This window comes from Amblyomma americanum, chromosome 1 (assembly GCF_052857255.1).
Source record: "Amblyomma americanum isolate KBUSLIRL-KWMA chromosome 1, ASM5285725v1, whole genome shotgun sequence".
Taxonomy (NCBI): Eukaryota; Metazoa; Arthropoda; class Arachnida; order Ixodida; family Ixodidae; genus Amblyomma; species Amblyomma americanum.
Genome location: NC_135497.1, coordinates 349,165,000 through 349,185,399, shown reverse-complemented (window position 1 = coordinate 349,185,399; position 20,400 = coordinate 349,165,000).

Below are 20,400 nucleotides of genomic sequence, written 5' to 3'. Positions count from 1 at the left end.
TACTTGCGGCTGTAGCGGCTCGGTTGAGATCGATAATTGCCGTAATGCTGGAAGCCGCCAGGTCACGGGTTCTCAGGAAGGCGGCGACACGTGAGAGTGTCTTTGATGTATTTTCATATGTTTCTCATTTTCCTTGGTAAGGAAGAGAGTTTGAGTGATACTGTGGAAGTATGGAGTGTGGCACGTAAACCTAGAGGGCCAATCATTAAGAGCGCCCGTTCCCGGAATGCCATTTTTTAAAAGCATTTTTGATGTTCTTATCGCGCTGAGTATATTAGGGAGAGGGGTTTGAACCTTGCGGAACCTGGAAGACATGCCATGCAGTTTGTATACAAAGTATGTGTTTGTTTGTTGTGATTGTGTGGTGCCAAATGTGGGACAGGCTCCTAGGTTTCAAAACCGGGCTTCGGAGCCTAGAAAATTGTTCTGAGCTAGATTTCGATCCCTTGCACCTTCGGCGATGCCAAGGAGGGAAGATTATTCCTCAGCCAGTTCCACGTAATCACTCGCTGTTTATTCTGTTGTAAATATGTGAATTCCTGTATAAAGATTCAGTTTGCCTGCCTTCAGTCATTTGTTGCCTGATCTGGTCTGTTATACCGCCTCGGACGGTGGGGCACCTGTTGTAGAGCCCGTAGAACTATACCTAACTTAGACAAAACCTAAAAAAAAAACACGGCACGTGAACTATGGCGAACAGAGGGAGTTCTTGACAGTAACGAAGTAGGGGACGGAAAGCCTGTTACCAGGTGTAAACTCTAGAGAAGAGGATGGCTGATGAAAAGAACAACCATTAGGTGAAGAAGACAAAAAGGAGGATAGAGGTGACGGGGCAGATAAGATAAAGAGCAGAAAAACAGACTCAAATAAAAATAAAGCAATGACAGTAAAGAGGATCAAGAAACCCGAGATGAAAACAACGGAGTAATAAAAAAGCGTACCATAGGAATATCATTGGAAGAAGATGTACGGAAATCTGAGCAAGTTGGTTACTACTATCTATGGTAAAACAGCGCGCAAAAACACGAGGACGGAACAAACAGGACGACACGAGCGCTGTGTCGAAGGCCTCCGCCACCCCGCCGAAGTGACGGCTTTTAGCCGCTTCCTGCGAAGAAAGCTGTGTTGAAACCCCGTTTACTTCTTGCTAGCTTTTAGGGCCTCATTGCTTCAATTAGCCTATACTGGTAAAATATTCTCCAAACTGTTTTGCTAGCCTCATTCTCGAACGTTAGTATAAAGAACAATCTAGCAAGCCCAGACAAACCATTCCTGTATTGATAGCAGAGTTCATTACCGCCTACATATGTCCGATTTCGGTCGCATTGGCCAGAATAATGTGACTGCAGTGCGCACAGCGCTTTAATAGTAGCTCGCTATATTCGTATAAATATGTTTTGGTGCTGTACGCGTGCTGTTTCGCTGTAAAAATGTGGAACTGCGCAAAGTTATTCAACTGACTTCTAACTTTTGCCACCGCTTGCGAGATCGCATGTTGTTCTGCGATAATTGTCAAGCAAAGCAACGCGCAAGCAGACGACAGACGACATTCAACGCACCTTCGGCATCTCATTCGGACTCCGCCACTGCCGTTTTTTTTCACGCGGGAGAAACATGGGAAGAGCGAGCACCCGCCCTAACTGGTTTGCCGGTCTGCGGCGCCTATTTCGATTAGAACACCGCGCCGCTCCGTTGCTGCCGCGGTTTTCTGCTCCGTCGTCGCCGCGCCGTAGAGGAGGGCGGCTGTGAGAATGTGGCCGAACTCGGCGTACCCGCGCCGGCTTTGTCGGACGTTGAGCGGTCATCTGTCAAAAAAGATTCCGGCCCGTCACTGTCTGGAAGACGTTGAAGTAACGAGCGTTAAGTGCCAACTCCAAGGGCCCTTCCTGGGCGTACGCGTCCAGCGTAGGCGCTCTTGGTGTACGCGGGAACGGGCGTCAAAAATGGGCATACATATCCATGTTCCTGGCGTTGACTCGCTTCCCTTTTCGAGCCGAGGGAGAGAATTTCAAGCTGTGAAGAGAAGGGGTTGAGGGGCGATGAAAGGACAACTTAAACCGCGAAGAAAAATTCGGGGAACCTGGAAGAGCTTCAAGCCATGAAGAAAAGAGTCACCGAGATCCCCGCGATCCTCCCATTGTTATAAACCCAACCCCTCTTCCGACGCGTACGCGAGCGCCAGTGCGCTGACGCCGATATCTAGCACGGACAGACATCGGCGCCTCACCGAGGCTCGCTGGCGTCTTCTGCAGTGCGCATGCGCAGACCGGCTTTGGCGTACGCCGAGCGCCGACGCTGAGTGCGTACCCCAAAGAAGGGCGCTTGGAGTTGGCGGTTTAGCTGTGTGGTTTACTAGAATTGATATGAATGAGAGTATATGAGCGGACACAAATGGAAATACAAATTTGACATCTTGCATTTATAATTGACGTAACCAATCAATCACATATTCGATATACTCATGATGTTGCCAGTCAATCCCAAAATGGGTTGCAAAATCGATTTACTAAGGAGGGTGCCATCTTGAATTCCTTGGACTTAGAAAATTTCCCAAGAAATCGAGAAACACTATGAGTAAGAGCTAACACTCTTAAATCTACTGCAAGTATGCACGTCACACAAGAAATAGTCAGCTTCTCGCCTTTTTTTTACGGCTACATAAAAGCTGCTGTGGGTGACAAAGACGAGTCTTGCTTCATCGTTAATCACTCGTACGCTTTCACTGCACGACCCCTGCGAACCAGAGAACGGAGCGATGAAAGATGACGATGACGACGATATAGGTAACTCCAACCAAGAAGCAACTATCATGGCGCAGAATGCCACGGCTGTGGCTCAGTGGTATGAAGCGTACAGAAACAAATAATGCACATTTTTGGCAGCGTCGGTCACAATCCCTCTCTGCGCTCTTTGTTGCAAAGTTAGCTTTTTTTAGTACCGTCAAACGAATTTCGGAATGTTTCGCTTCATTCTGCTGAATGTGGGAGCTAGATGATTTTCTGCGCTAAAACTGTATTCGGAAGCTCATTACGGTCATTGTTAAAAAAATAATGAAATATCGGGACGCTGTATGACTGGGACACTTTTTTCGACAAAATTTGCGAGGCAGAGAGCGCCACGCCACGTCGACGCTCAGCTGGAGGTACATAAAGCAAAAAAGGGATTTGCGGTATCGCTGAATGCTAAAGCTAAATGTCATCAACGAGGGGCAAGCACTGCTAAGCGAGAAGGCCTGCGAAAGCAGCGACGGTGATCCTTCTGGTAAAGTGGCAAAAGTTGATTTCAGGGCCGCCGCACTAAATGTATAGATGCGGGTATAGTTATCTAAAAGAATTAGCGGGTTCGATTGACCGAATCCGGCCTAAATTGGGTTGCCCGCCCAGCCGCAAACACCACCAGGGACGCGGTTTTCCTCCGACGCCGACACCTTGAGGAAACAGGACCATTTCGATCCGATATTAGGTCATGTCCTTATAAAAAAAGAGTCATTTTATGCTTGATGAATCGCTTATCTTCAAGAAAGTCTCGCTTCCGTGCACGGCGACACACTTCCTATTTTGTTAGCCAGGAAGCTTCTCTGTTACACACCTGTACATGAGAATGAGTCGACCTGTGTACACACACGTGACGCGGCCAATCCTTTCCTTTAATGTTTTTAAACGCCGCATTTTCTTGCATAAATCCTAACCTAACAAGATAACAAGCCTGTATCCTTGTTCAAACATTGCTAAGCGCGGTTCCGAGTGCACATGTGCTTTCAGGAAGACCTTCCTCCGATCTAAACAACGCGACGTCAAGGGAATGCAACTGAATGTGCAAAAGTGCTTTCTCCGCGGAGCCGGTTAGGAAACACTCCTCCACCACCTCTGTTCTCCCGTTTAAAGGTACCTCGTTATGCATTGCAGCCTTTCTTCTTTTGCTATGCGAAATTCACAGAGCAAGAATGCCAGCAATCTCGAGGGTACGCTGTTGAGACGTCACAAACGCTTCCTGCCTCCACGACAAGTCAGCTCGGGGACGCAGTCAGCGCAGGGAAACAAAGCGATGTGCTCTCACCTCTCGGCGATGTTAGCGTGGTTTTATAAGTTGTTAACACTTCTCTCAGTATAGTTCCATGCACATGTTCGTGCGCCCCAGCCAACGATTCTTATTTTCTTAGAATGAAAAAAAGATTGGAAAATTGCCTCCCTTCTACTGGTGCAGACACCATAGCTGCGCCTTCGACGTGATTTCCAGGAAGATGTTTAGGATCACCGAATAATTTTTTTTGTGGGTTCACTAAACAAGCCCAGACAACCAAGTAAGACTTAGGTTCAAGTTTTAAGTCTGTGGTTTGAACCCCAACAGAACTCTTCCTAAATTACCACCTGCCCTCAAAGAGTTTTAGAACACATGCTAGATTTTTATCTTCACATGCTATAGCTTCGTCATGGTAGAGAGACATGCTTCAGTGAAGACTATAGACAACACACAAGCAGCGCCAACTTCCTTTATTGCAAGACTGCCGTATACACCACAAGCTTTTTCATAAAACACGTAGAAGTCAGGGGCTATTAACAAAAAACAGCATCTCAGCCGATACGAATAAACATGAGCACAAGCTCTCGGTCAAAATTATGCACAGATGAAAAGGCCCCTAACCGTCACAGAGAAGTGCACTTAACAGTTGAAAACACAACATTAAGAAGACAAAAATAAATTGCTACAAACGATAAACAACGCAATCGAGGCATGCTCCATGCAAACGCCCGGGAGAATTCCCGACGCGTCAAGAAAAGGGTGGTGATAAAGTAGGAGCCTAGAGGCAGAGCCGTGCCAGAAAACTAGGAGAAACGCCCAGTAACAGTGACAAAAGAGAAAACAAATACCACGCCCATATAATATATAAAATAGAACCGAAGCGGAAAACGTGAGAAGATTAAAACGTTATTGGTTACATGTCTTTCAGGTCAGTGCTTACGGTTTACAATGTGCTTAGATTCCTACTAAATCTGAAAAGCGAAAACCGGTTTATTTTTACTGGTTTCCTTTCCAGTACCCTCCAGCCATCAAAACGGTTGCTATGAATTTTTTCAATATTTTTGATGGTTTGCTTGTTGCTGCCAACTGGAGATGTAGATCTTCACCGAGGGCCTACCACCCGCTCCGTGTATTCACAGATGAAACCATTTCATCTGCAACTATCAATTTTGGTCGGCTCTTGATCAAATGGATGTCACATCTTGGTAACAGTTTTTTTTTACTCTCTGAGTCATAGCAATCCTGCAAGAAAGTGAAATATACTGAAACCTGTAATTATTTGTCTTCCCTTTTTCCGACGAACACATTCAGGTTGGCAGGGCTCAGACGCAAACGCGTCGTAATAAACTACGCTCATTAGTAGCTAAATTATACAAGTTTAAAATAAAAAGAACTGTTATGGCTACATCAGCAGTTTGTTTCGATTACATCATATGTGACAAGTTTTTCGTGCATCGATCAACTCGAAAAGAAACTAGTTATCTTCTCTGGCAGTCAACCACAGGTGCCTTGTTTTCAGCCTCGTTACAACAAGACTTTATCAACAAGGAATGCAGCATTTATAACTCTATCGCCCATAAGGAGCAGGGAATTAAGGTACTTTGTTACAAATGCATGCTCAGTTCGAGCTGTCCTTTGGGCTGTCTAAAATTATTCTGTCGGCATGTATAAGTGCAAAAGCACTAATCCGGACGTTCAGAGCCTAGAAATACCGTCTCTTTCCGATATTTGTCCGCTCTTTCCCAAAAATAGAAAAAATGGGAAGAAAAGGAAACAAAAACTATCTAAGAATAGGAATAGAGCCCGAGGAGACGCGAACTAAGGCAGCTGCGCAAGAATACGTGGATATCGATCACCGCTTTTTTTTCATCATGGCACATACTTCACGAGGTTATGCATGTATAGAAAGGGGCTATATACAGATAATTTACTAAGCACTCAGCTAGTGGCTGCACAGCACTAGTTCAATAAAAGGCAACACAACAAAAGGGCGGCAAAGATAGATACGGCCTCAAGAGCTGAAACCAGTCCGGTAGAAAGCCTGTTCTGCCATAAACGTCCTAAGTTGTAGCCTGTGATGCTACAACTAAAATATCGCCACAGCTGAACACGCCTCGTATTAAACTCCACCGCACTCTTGCTCTGTGCATTGCAGAGCGTCGTCTTCGCCAACTTCTATCCGCTCCGTCCCGCTGCACTTCCCGCTCATTGTCGTCTTTTGCGTAGCACAAATTCTTTCTTTCGCAATGATGGGGATGTAAAAAATCTCTGCAGATTTTTCTTGTCAGCTGTAGCCTGGACATCGCCAGGCGTTTCCAATTAATGCTTAGCATAAAATAGTTTCCAACCGTTTGCTATGTTTTGCTGACTTTTGAAAGGATCTTCATGTCAATATTAACGAAATCGTTTGGCGGCTTTCTTCATCTCCTGTGTATTTGTTCGATGAATTTCGTTAATCTGACGTTATCTGCAATACTGAGCCAGCTTTATTTGATCCTTTTCTCTATCGAGCACGACAGCTTCTATGCCTGAGTTCCACATTCACATTCTCACAGCTAACCAGCTACTAGAATTCACACCTGCCTCAGGCAGAAAAAGTAATATAACTTTTCCTAAACCATAGCTTATACATAGCGCTTCGTGATTGCAAGGCATACGTGACCGCTTGGTACTTAACCTGGACAAATGGCGTTTGCTTTCGTTTCTTTAAAAGAATTTGCTTGGTTCGGTGAAGTGGCTGGTGATATGCACAACACCGTTATTGTGGTGCGTCTCGAAAATCCAAATTAGACTTAACGCTGTACAAAATGTGTTGTCTTGATGGACCTCACCTGTCACCTGATGTGTGAGGTCGCGTGCGACGTGCCGCCACAGGGGTATGTGTCATGTCTGGGTGCAGTCACGCCTGACAGAATTTGTCGACACTCATTCAATGCTAGGATTCCCAGAAATAGCGCTAGCTATGCAACAAGTACCTTTTCAAATAAATTTTACCTTTAAATTTTTTGGAAACATGTAGTTTCATCCCTCTGAGGCTATGACAACTGGCAGCACATTGAGCCGCTGTCAGTGGATAGATAACAGGCCAGAGAAAGTGAATGTCGGAAGTGGCAGATATTGAAGTTGGGAGGTGCATCAGCAAAAAAGAAATAAGGCATTGTAGTTGCGCCGTTTGCTTTTTCACTTTTGTCGCAGGCGCGGAGGTGGTTGATTATAAATAGGGGTCGTGGGGGAGCTTAGAGGGAATGGTTCTGTTCGCGTTGCAACGGCAATTTTGTTCTCTTTGTTTTCAGAGGCATGTTTTTGCATTTTGTCGGGCTGTTCAGGTAGCACCATTTGACTTCGCTCCGCCAGTAAGAAATTATTTCAGCACCTTACAATGCTTTCTCAACATTCAGTCCGTAATAGTAGCTCAGCGTTCAGTGAGCTTTGTGATGTAGGCATTATTTGAACGGGATGGTTTAAATTTTAAACTGAACCGAGTAATTTTATCCAACGAGTGGTTTTCATAGCACTGTCATAAATATTAAAGTTTATTGCTGCCATTACTCAAACCATCCCGGAGCCGCCGTGGTAGCTGTGTAGTTGTGGTGGTCGGCAGCTGGCCCGAAAAATGAGGCTTCGATCCCGGATGCGTTGGTCGCAATTCGATAGACACGAAATTCTTGAGGCCTGTGTACTGTGCGTCAGTGCACGTGAAAGAATCCCAGATACTCCAAAATATTCGGAGCTCTCCACTACGACGCCCCTCATAGCCTGAGTCGCTTTGGGACCTTAACCCCCTAAAACCAAGCGAGTGTATCCCCTACCACAAAAACGAGTGAAATAAAGTTATGGTCTGATACATATTTCCTTTCGTGGTTCTGTTGTGGGAAAACTTTTTTAAGACTGTCGATATTTTGTTCAATGAAAAGGGCTAAGTCGGGCTGGTTGGTGGATGTTGATGCCAACGACTGGACAGCGCCAACGGTACGGAAGAGAACACAGACACCAGCACATGTGTATATGTTCGTTTCTGCCCCATCTGTTAGTGCATTTCAGCCGTTACTAGCAACATGTATTTTTGTTTGCCTATATTCAAAATGGTTCGAAAATATTCAGTTCGCAAGCAAAAATTTGATACTCGGGCATTGTAAGGTACTTGCTCAAGAACAAAAGTCTCTCGCTTTTTTTGTAAGCCTCCTCTCTTAGTTTGCTCAATAGCCATTTATATTAAAGCGAATTCAGTCCATGCCTAGCCTCTCAGCCGCCAATACACACTGTGAAGGCCGGCCGAGACCACGTGTATCGAGTACTGGGCAGACCAGAACGGCATCAGAGGCATGTTTGGCAGTCCATGTTTTTGGTGCTGGCTGGCTCCCCTCTAGAGCAGATGGAGGAGGAGGAATAAACTTCATTGTGCACTAGTGCCTCTTTCTGCGGCAGAAAGAATTTCGAGCCGTCAAGAAAATAGCTTGGGGGAGCTGAAAGGACAACTTAAACCGCGAAGAAAAGTTCTGGGAACCTGGAGGAGCTTCAAGCCATGAAGAAAAGTCACCGAGAGTGCCGCTGTGCTCCTATTGTCGTAAACCGGACCCCGCTTTCAACATAACGGGAGCGCCCGTTAGCTGGCGCCGATGTTTAGCACGGACAGATATCGGCGCCTCGCCGAGTTTCGGCGGCGTCTCCAGCCGTGAGCATACGTAGACCGGTTCTGTCGTATGTTAAGAGCGCCGGCTTTAGGCGAGTGCGCCAAAAAAAAAACCGCCCTTGGAGCACACCTGCAGAATATCGAGCGTCCTCTACAGTTTCCCAACCGAAAGCCATCTCTCCTCATGCTAACTAACCCCTTCAGTCAGCAGAGCAGGAAGTGAAAACGAGGTTTGCAAACGTGGGTTGCTGGTTGGAAGCAACCTCCCTGTAGTCGCTAATTCTACAAGTTGTCCATCCACTTCTGAGAAAATGAATGCTGCACGTCGGGAGTACCCTGTCGGTAGATCTTTGTGTTTGGTTGCCTTAGGGTGCAGTGACGCGAGGCAGATGAGATCATGCGTCTTTGAAAAAGCGTTGTCCGCATTCTCAGTCCACGCGCTCACGTTTCCCCGTTGAGAGGTATACGAGCACAGTGACATCACGACTAAAAGAATAAAAGAATAGTGATGGCATGCGTACTCAAAGCAATATGAAAATAAATGGCAATAAAGAATAAGATATCTGGCGATCTGCAGTGGTAAGCGAGTCTCATAATAAACTGCACATCTCCAACCAAAAATCTTTAATTTTAACCGAACGTTTCAAAGCCGACTCGGCTCCTCCATCAGGGGTGACTGAGGGCAGTAGCTAGCGTCTCTAAGTATGGAAGGGAGGAAGGGCTCAAAGGAACGAAAGCTGTGATGCGAAAGGCGAGGGAGAGGGGAAGGAAGGGGGAGGGGGTTAAAGCTGTTAGTCACGTTGTCGCACTGTGGGGAGGCTGTCAATGGCGACTTTTTTTCGTTGAAGTCCCTGGGCATACACTGGGAGCAGGTTTCCTTTTGTGCGGTTGATGTTGTTCGGGTTGGTTTGTATGTGGCAGGATTCCAGAAGGAGCCTTTTGTGGTAATTTGTTTCGGTTACTAGGATGCTGATGTTTTCGAAGTTGATTCTGTGGTCTGAGTCTTCGGAATGTTCGACTACAGGATTGCAATCTCTTGCGAAGTTGCGGATGTTGTTTTTATGTTGCCGAAGTCTTTATTTGAGGTTTTTGGTTTCGGCGCTGTAGCTTGCGTCGCAGTCCGCGCAACGAATTTTGTAGACAATGGCTTGGGCTCCTTCTCTCCGCTGCCGGTCTTTATGGACAGGCAGGCAAAGCGCAACAGCGTTTGTAGGCTTGTGCGCAACCTGGAGACTCCCCCTTTTCAGGAATAGAGTGATGGTTTCCCTGACACCTCCGACATCAGGTAGAGTGACGTATTTTGGTGGTGGCGTTGGTCTTTGTGCGTTGATTTCTTGGTGCATTTGTCGTGTTTTATACGTTGAATGGTTTTTTGAATAAAGTTTCTCGGGTAGCCGATCATGATGTGTTCTTTGAATATCGTGCGTTGTTCTTTTTTCTGTCAAGTTCTGTGCTTGTTGTGCAGATAAGACTGAGATGTGCAGTTTATTATCTCTTCAAACCCAAACAGACAGGCAAATCTGTCAAAATTTTTAGTTTTTTTTAACCGAGACTCCTGATTTTTGTGCTCTCCTTAGCAGTGTTCATTTGTCTTTGATATAGATAGATAAAGAGGAGGAGGGAAAGACAGGGATGTTAACCAGAAAGGGGTTCCGGTTGGCTACCCTACACTGGGGAAGAGGGATTAGGGGGCTAAAAGGAGGAAGAGAGAAGGGGAAAATGACATAACACACACACGCACGCACAACGCTGTCACAATTTGTCACTCAATCCAGTCGCTCTCAAGTAGGCAAAGAGTGTCTTGTATGCTTTGAGGGCAGTCGGCTGCTGTGGCCATGGACCGAGGATCTTTTCCTCTGTTAATGGGCGAGGATCGAGGCGGTCCAGGGCACAACACAGTTTATGTCTTGCACTCGCAAATACAGGGCACTCACAGAGAAGATGAGCGATGGTCTCCTCACAACCGCAGCTTTCACAGGCACGACTGTCGGCCATTCCAATCCGGAAAGCATAGTGGTTGGTAAAAGCAACGCCGATCCATAAGCGGCATAACAATGTTGCGTCGCGACGTGCTAAGTTACGTGGAAGACGAAGGCGCAGTCCAGAGTCCAGTGCCTTGAGGCGGAGGTTGCAAAACTCTCCCGTGTTCCACGCTAAAAGTGTGAGCTCCAGCGCCAAAGGGCGAAGCCCACACGCTGCGTCAGGTCTTGATATTGGGATCCTCACTGAAAGTCCGTCGTTGTGAGCCGAACACGCAGCCGCATCGGCCTGGTGATTACCGTTAATACCACAGGGTCCTGGCAGCCATTGAAAAATGATGCCATGACCTTTGGAAACGGTGCCGTGGTACAGTAGACGGATCTCAGCAACAAGTTGCTCCTGCGACCCGCAGGGTAGCGCAGCTTGCAGGGCTTGAAGGGCTGCTTTAGAGTCGGTGAAAACTGTCCAGTCATGTGGAGGTTCCTGACTGATGAACTCTACCGCAGCCCGTAAGGCTGCGAGCTCCGCACCAGTTGAAGATGTTTGATAGGTTGTCTTGACTTTCATGAAGATGGATCTGGCCGGTAACACCACCGACCCCTCAGAACTGGTTGAGTGAACTGATCCATCTGTGTAAACATGTATGCGGCGACTGTGGTAGAATGCAGGTGATTCAATGTCAGTTGCTTGAGAGCGGGTAGTGATACACCAGCTTTCTTCGTAATTCCAGGAATATAGAGGTGAACCCGAGGTTGATGAAGACTCCATAAGGGTGAGCACGATCTTGACGCAGGGGTGAACTCCGATGGAAGATATGCGCGATGAGCTTCAAATGCTTTGGCGAATGCAGTACGCGGACTAATTATTGGTAGTGTTGCGAGGTGATGACAGGGAACCCGTGTGAGGTGCCGAATATGTGTTCTCATGGTGTCAACAGCAATGTATGTAGTAACAGGATGTTCCCGGGCAACAAGAACAGTTGCTGCTGTTGATGCACATTTAGGCAGTCCAAGGCAGATATGGAGAGCTTGCGCTTGCACACTTTGAAGAGTCTTGATATTTGTCTTTCTAATGGAACTTAATATCGGAAGACTGTACCGCATGTAGCCCAGAAATAGGGAACGGTGCAGTTGCAGCATAGAGCGCACTGATGCGCCCCAGGACTTTCCCCCGAGAAAGGAGAGGACGTGGACAATCGCATTTAGTCTCTTTCTCATGTCGTAGACATGTGGACACCACGAGAGGTTCCTGTCGACGACAACACCAAGGAATCTGTGGCTTCTCTCATAGGGAATGGCTTCACCATTAATGCGAATAGTGTAGCGTGACATTATTTGGCGTGTGAACGCCACAAGTGAACACTTTTCGGTCGAAATGTTCAGGCTCCGCAAGTGAAGACAAGATGTCAATATCGATGCCGCCTTTTGAAATCTTGCACGAACTTGAGGACGGGTCACCCCTGATGCCCAAATACAGATGTCGTCTGCATATACCGAAATCTGAGCAGATTGTGGCAATACGTCGACCAGGCCGATGAGAGCAAGGTTGAAGAAAACTGGGCTCAGCACTCCACCCTGAGGGACTCCGCGCGAATTTCGGTATAAGGACGTTGGTCCGTCCGCAGTCAGGACAAAAAACGACCTCTCTGATAAATAGCTGCGTATCCAGCTCAACGTGCGGCCTCCGATTTCAGCAGCTTCAAATGCGTCCAAAATGGCTTGATGCGTTACGTTGTCGTACGCGCCCTTGATATCCAAAAACAATGCCACGGTCAATCTTTTCAAACTTTTGCTGTGGTGCACCGACGTTACAAGGTCAACCATGTTGTCGATAGAAGAGCGGCGCCGTGGGAACCCACACATGAAGGTTGGATAAATCTGATATCGCTCCAAGTACCCTTCCACGCGTGTGAGCAGCATTCTTTCCATGACTTTGCCGACGCAGCTGGCGAGTGCAATTGCACGGTATGATGAAAGGTCGAGCGGTGATTTCCCCGGCTTAAGAAGTGGAACCAGACGACTGGCCTTCCAATCATGAGGAGCTATGCCAGCAGTCCATGGCTTTTTATAAGTGTCCAAAAGAGCCCGTCGAGCTTCTTTGCCAAGGTTGGCAAGTGCGGAGTACGTCACACCATCGGGCCCTGGTGATGATGACCTTCTACAACAAGCCAGCGCAGCATCAAGTTCTTCCATGGAGAATAGTGCATCCATCCGAGAATCCCGTGAGGGTGGAACATTGTTGCAGTGCAGCGTTGCACCTGGATTCGGAGGGCCTGTTGTTCTTGCGCAGAAATCTTCAGTTACCTCAACCACACTGCGCCTTCTATGGAGCGCTACGCATTTGAACGGGTAGCGCTGTTGAGGGTACGTGCGAAGACCCCGAATTACACTCCAAACGCGTGACAAAGGCTTCCGTGGATCAAGTGTTTGGCAAAATTTCCTCCACCGTTGTGTTTGCAGTGCCTGAAATCTGCGCTGAATCTTCTTCTGTATGCGCCTAGCATCTCTTAGGTCTAGGCGCGACTTTCTGCGTCGGTATCTGCGCTCTGCCCTGCGCCGTTGTAATCGCAGTCGCTGCAATTCCAAGTCAAAATCGGTGTAGTTAGCGACAGAGTTAAAGGGGCAGATGGCGTGTTCCATGGCCTCCTTAATTTTTTGTTCAAGACCGGTAGAGAAGCCCTCTGCGCAAGCAGCCTCCATAAGTAATTTAAAAACTGTCCAGTCAATGCGCTGCCTACACGTGTCTGGGGAAAATGTGGAATGGCCGGTAATAATCATATAGGTTGGGATATGGTCGCTGCCATGGGTTTCTACATCCGAAAACTACCGGACGCTGTTGTTAAGGCACTTTGAAACGAAAGTCAAGTCCAAGCAGCTGCTGTAAATCACACCTCGTATATAGGTCGGGCTTCCGTCATTCAGGCACTGGAGGTCATGGTCAGAGGCGAAGGACACAAGCTGTCTTCCCCTAACGTCCATCCTAAAGCCTCCCCACATGGTGTGATGAGCATTGAAGTCACCCCTAATAACACACGGAGCAGGTGTAGCTGCCATAAAACCACTCAACCTTCTGGCGTCGAAACGACTTGATGGCGCCAAGTACAAGTACACCGCCAGTAGCGTAAACGTCCGGTCTCGGCTCTTCACTGTCAGGCAAACGTACTGATTGTCTTCGTTCGGAGGAACTGAATGTTGCACATATGTAAGTTCACGTCGAATGTAGACGATGGTATTGCTGGGTCTGTTTCGCGTGGGTGATGCAAATGCCTCATAACCGGATATTCGCAAAATTGCCGGGGTCTTCGGTTCACAAATCACAAGAATGGGGAAGTGATTCTCGCAGACGTAGTGCCGTAAATCGAAAATCTGGGACTGGAGCCCACGAGCCTTTCATTGGAAAATGAAAGCTTGCTTGACTTTCTTTTGAAAAGACAGGTGCGAATGAGCCATGATGCCGTCTACTGTAGAGCCGCAAGAACCGGATGTAGCGCGTCCAGCACTTGAAGTGCGCTATGTGCTGCTGGCGTGTGTAGGCTGGAAAGCAGAGCACGCATGGCATTCATTAGTGTCGTGAGCATTGCAATCACTTGCATATCTGGGCCATGGCCTTGATCGTGCCTGTTGGCTGGATCAGTCGTAGGCGCTGCACACTGCTGTGACATTCCTTGTGTGCTACGAGGTACATTCCTTGTGTGTGCTACGAGGTACATTCCTTGTGTGTGCTACGAGGTACATTCCTTGTGTGTGCTACGAGGTTCCACGTTCGACGGCGCGGCGTAGACGGAGACCCAGATGACAGGCATCATCAATTACCCAGCCATGCTCGTTGAGAGTGACAACCAGAACGAAGGGGTTTAAGCCCAACCGGACCCAACCGGACCCGCCGCCGCCGCCGCGGGGAAACAGGCTTTATCCTCCCCAATTGGCGTGGCGGTTCCAGGGGCGGCCCTCCCGAGCACATTCCAGGACAAGGGAACTGTCAGCGATCCAGAGCGCGCCTTACCTTGAGGAGCGAGTGTCAGTTGATGGATGAAGAATGAAGGCCGGTGACCCGCGGGAACTGTCAGCGGGCCAGAGCGCGCCGTACCACAGCCGACGCTATGCGCTACCGCGAAGACAACCTTCTTTCCCTCGGACTAAACACGTGTGGGGGGGCGAGACAATAAGTGCGGTGGTATGTTTGTGCGCCCAAGTGAAAGCCCTAGCCCCCCCCCCCCCCCTCCTTCCCCTCCGGCGTGGGCGTCCTCACCCTAGGGAGTGTGGAGAAGAGGATATAAAAATCGAGAAGCAGTACGGAAGAGGGACGCTCAGGACGACATCGTTCGCCAAGAGGGCCTTAAGCGCCGAAGCCCGACGGCGTGCAGCTTCTGCCAGCAACCGCTCGAGCCCAACTCCGGAGCCACTCCATCGCCCCCATAAAGTCGTCGGCACGTAAGCTGGGACGCCCCAGCCTCTGATGTATAATCTTAATCATGTGTAATTATTGAATATATCTGTTTGTTTAAACTGAGCCATACGGTGTCTCTTTGCCTCTCCGTCCCGTGTGGACCTGCGCATTATGGGGGTCATCACACTGGTGTCAGAAGTGGGGTCTCAAAAGCAAATGTCCTCTGAATGCTGTGACATTCATGACTTCAAAATTGTAATCAAAAGGGAATCACGGGACTGATTGTGGGACTTTTACCCCCATTTGAGAGGCTTGAGGCACTGGAGGGCTTGAGAAAAAAAAAATGTCTGTATCTGAGGGAGCTCCCACTCCACAGCCGTCGCTCGGAGCAAGCATGCTGGCATTAGGAAGCGTCATTCCGACGTTTACGGGAGATAAGACAGGGGTTCCAATCTGCGATTTCTTTTCCATGCTAGAAGAGATTGGGAAAATGGGGGAATGGTCCGATGCTCAAATGCTGGGAATGGCGAGGTGTAAGATGGCAGGAGCTGCTCATGATTTTGCATGGCGAGACGAAAAAGTAAAATCCACAAAATCATTTGCGGAATTTAAGAAGCTCGCGTTTGAGCATTTCGACACTGAACCACGTCACGTGCGGGTACAGAGGTTCCGTGACGCCGGACAGATGGTAGGGGAGGACGTGCGAACATTTGCGTCGCGGCTTCAGCGCCTAGCACGCTATACGTTAAGCAGGGAGGAGGAAGGAGACCAGCTAAGGAAGAAATACGCGGAGGATCTACTTAAAGAGGAAATGACCGCTTTGTTCGTGGCTGGTCTGCAAGACCCCGTGCGCCGGTTCGTGCTCTCGCGCAATCCGAGCAATTTCGACCAAGCCGTGGCGGCCGCATTGGATGAGGAACGAAATGAGGCGCTAACGACAGCCGCAGCGAGAGTACGCGTCATAGAGAGAGCGGTGCTCACCCCTGAGGTTGCTCTCTTGACAGAGCGGTTAGATCGCTTAGAAAAGCTGCTATCTCAGCAGGTGGAACGCCAGGTTGAAGCGCGCGCTCAACAGCGCCCATTCGCTGGAAACCGGAGACCGCCACAAAGCTACAGGCGCGGTATGCGAGATTTTGAAGAAATCGTATGCTTCGCTTGCCAGGGTCGCGGACACATCGCCAGGTTCTGCCAAAACGTGCGCCGTGGGGAGCCACAAGGAGAAGCAGGCGAGACACGCCCTAAGCAAGCCTACAGCGGGGCTCCAGATAACGAGACAAAAAACTAGATAGTCCTCCCCAGCCTGAGGAGCGTGGGGAGGGAGCAGTAGATGATGAGGTGGTGGTAGTTTGTGTGGCCGACGAGGCATGCCCTGTTGTGCGTTGCAAGTTAAATGGTTGTTGTATGGAATTGTTGATAGATACGGGGTCAAAGGTGACATTGCTTAAGGAGAGCAGTTTTAACACGCTTCGAAGGAAGGGGGACCGCGAGGTGTTGGAAGCGTCTGGTGGTATGACAACCAAATTTGTAGGCATAACGGGGGATCCTCTTGGCATAAGTGGACTCTACCGGTTACACTTCTCTCTCGGCGGAATTGCATTGGAGCACCCCTGCTACGTATGCCCGGACACGGTGTCTCTGCCAAACGGAGTGTCAGGTATATTAGGGCAGGATTTTTTGAGAAAAGGGAAGGTAGTAGTCTCATTCTCTGAGGAAGAGGTTAATGCGGGCGGATCAAAAGTTCCGTTTTTGAACAGGAGAGGGGCTGAGATTCGCATTACCGATATTGACACCCGTCAAACAGTGGGATCATTGGAGAAGGTATATTCGCGGGTTGCCGTCAGGCTGGTCGATGAGGCGGTCGTCCTTCCTTGGTCGGAGCACATTTCGTACGCGTTTGTGCCTTCAGATGTAGAGAGCGGCGCCGTGGGAGTGCTTGAGCCGGTCGACTCTCTCAGCAATGGCCTGAAGGCAGCCGCGTGCCTCGTGACAGTTAATGACGCCCACAGAGTGCCCCTACGGGTGGTTAACTGTAGCCAGCAGCCACTGAGCCTTCCCAAGAACAAAACATTGGCTTTCTTCACCTCTGCGATAGAGAAACGTGAGCCCACCGATACGGTACTCGCAACTGTAGAGCATGCTAGTCCTTCGGCTGCTCCAAAGGTGTCGTTCGATCTTTCTCACGTAAAATCCAGGGAGAGGGAGGCTCTGGCTGGTTTGCTGAACGACTACTCAGAGGTATTCGCCGCGTCCAACCTGGATTTGGGCTGCTGTGGCGTTATAAAGCACAGGATAGAAACCGGCACTTCATCGCCCGTTTACCAGCGTGCGTACAGGATTCCTTACTCCCAACGTGAGGAGATGGAGCGGCAGGTGCAGGACCTGATTGATCGCGGCATTGTCGAACACTCAAAGTCACCCTGGGGAGCACCAGCACTATTGGTGGAAAAGCCAGATGGCTCGTATCGATTGGTAGTGGACTACCGCAAACTAAATGCCGTAACTCGCATCGATCCATACCCCATCCCCAATATACAGGAGACGCTTTCTCAGCTGGGCTCTGCCAGGTACTTCACGGTAGTGGACATGGCGGCGGAATTCTGGCAGATAGCAATGGATCCGGCACATGCCGAGAAAACGGCATTCAACACGCCCTCAGGGCACTATGAATGGAAAAGAATGCCGATGGGTCTGGCCAACAGCCCTGCTGTCTGGCAGAGAACCGCTGATGTTATCCTGGCAGGTCTTCTGGGGAGGCTGTGCTTCGTGTATATGGATGACATTATCATATACAGTGACAGTTTTGAGAACCATTTGCGCGATATTGAGCAGGTTTTGGTGCGACTAAGAGGAGCGGGTCTCAAGCTGAAGCCCTCTAAGTGCCAATTCCTCAAAAACGAGGTGAAATACCTCGGGCACGTTGTTTCAGCTGACGGCGTGCGACCGGACCCTGAGAAACTAAGGTGTGTCTCAGATTTTCCATCCCCGACTAGCGTCCGCCAGGTCCGGCAGTTTCTCGGCCTGATCGGTTACTACCGAAGGCACATAGAGGAGTTCGCCAAGCTCGCTAAGCCGCTCACCGCCTTAACAGCCAAAAATGTCGCCTTTCGTTGGGACGAAAACGCGGAGAATGCTTTTGGGGCCCTGAAAAGGAAGCTAATGAGTGCACCGCTGTTGCGCCACCCGGATTTTAATTTGCCCTTCGTTATGGCCACAGATGCGTCAAAGTTCGCAGTTGGTGCCGTGCTATCTCAGGTTATCGAGGGCAAAGAACATCCCGTTGCTTTTGCTAGCCGACAGCTGAGCCCCGCAGAGCAAAAGTACGGAGCTACGGAAAGGGAGTGCCTCGCCGTTGTCTGGGCAGTAAAGCACTTCAGATGCTACCTTTACGGCCGCAAATTCAAGCTAGTCACAGACTGCCATCCTCTGAAATGGGTGATGAGTGTCAGGGACCCTAGCTCGCGACTCGTTAGATGGAATCTACACCTGCAGGAATAATGCTTTGTAGTTGAGCACAAGTCAGGAAAGACGCATCTGAATGCTGATGCACTCAGCCGCACAGCTGCCGTGGCAGCTATCGATGAGTTTGTCCCCGTAGTCGACCCCGCCGAATTACGCACAGAGCAGTGAAAAGATCCTGACCTGAAGCGAATAATCGAAAGCTTAGAGGGCGCACCGTCTCACCCCGAACAGCTAGGTTATTTCATTGGCAAAGACGGCACCCTGTGTCGGCGCACGAGGCCAACCAGGAAAGGGAGACCAGAGAAAACCGCTTGGGAGAGAGTCGTCATACCTCGGTCGTGGACAGAAAGGGTTCTTCGCGCGTTTCACGATGCGCCATGCGCCGGTCATTTTGGCGTAGCGAAGACACGCAGGCGTGTGGAGCGTTTGTACTTTTGGAGTGGCATGCGACAGGATGTTAGAGACTACTGTGCGAAGTGTCATTCCTGTCTCGAAAGAAAAACACCCAAGGGACGAAGACCAGCTCCAATTCAGCCGTTCCCTGAGGTTTCGGCTCCCTTCGAGCGGACAGGTATGGACATAATGGGCCCATTGCCCACGACCACTTCCGGAAACAAGTACATTTTAGTATTTGTCGATCACCTTTCAAAATACGCGGAAGCGGTAGCACTCCCAGATCAGAAGGCAGACACGGTTGCAAGAGCATTTGTCGAACAGATCGTGCTCCGACATGGACCCCCGAGGCAACTCTTGACAGATCGGGGAACGAACTTCGTGTCGCAGCTAATGAGGAGAGTTTGCGAGCTGCTTAAGATCGCTAAGAAGCAGACAACACCGTACCATCCGGCTTGCAACGGCGCGGTGGAGCGACTGAACCAAACCGTGGCCGGGTTCCTGTCGCATTTTGTTTCGCGCGACCAGCGGGACTGGGACTTGTGGCTCCCGTATGCAATGTTTGCCTACAATTCCGCAGCACACGAGAGCACGGGCGAATCGCCATTCTTTCTTCTCTACGGCCGAGACCCGGACCAGCCTAGTGAAGTGCCAGAGGGCCCCCGTCGTGTCCCATACGCTTCACTGGACGACTATAAGGTGGAGCTAGAATCGCGCTTGCAAGTGGCGAGGGACATCGCAAAGGAGGCCTTAAAGAAAGCGGCGAAGCGCGGGAAGGAGGTGCACGATCGCAGTGCTAGAGACGCGCCGTTTAATGTGGGGGACAGCGTGTACATTGAAAACTGCCAAAGGCAGATTGGGCTAGCTCGTAAGTTCCAGACGAAGTGGAGAGGACCGTGCGAGGTTGTCGAGAAGCTTTCTCCGGTAAACTTCAGAGTCCGAGACGTGAACCGGCGCTTGATAAGGATACACGCAAATCGCCTCAAGTCGGCACCGGTTCAGTATTCACGAAATGTGGAAAGGGAAAGCGCGGATTTTGATGGGGACAGAAGTGAAGCGGAGCGCGCAGATAGTTCGCAAGAAACGCCCTCTCCTGCATTTGTTCGGCAGGCGCCAGAGGTGACGGCCAGAATGCCACCGGATTTACTTCATGCATTGCTAGAAGAAGAAGCGCGCGAGGTTGCCGCGCAGATAACGCCAGGAGAGGCTCCTGCCACGAGCCCTCGCGAGTCCCAAATCAGACAAAGGGTCACAGACTTACTTAGTAGACTCATGAAGGCCGATATCCGCTGCGAAATCGGAAAGCTAAGTCGGACTAATTGTGTAAACAGAGCGGAGTTGTGAACTGGTCAGAATTGTGTAATGCCGCAGCTCATAACATTGCTATATGCGTATGTGTTAAGTTATCGGAGTTAGTAGTTAAACCTTTCTGTCATTAAGTAACACCTTCACAGGAGAGCATGCGGAGCGCATGCAGAACCTGCCCTACTTCCTTTCGTTATCTATATTTTTGTCTGTGCCGTGATCGTGCT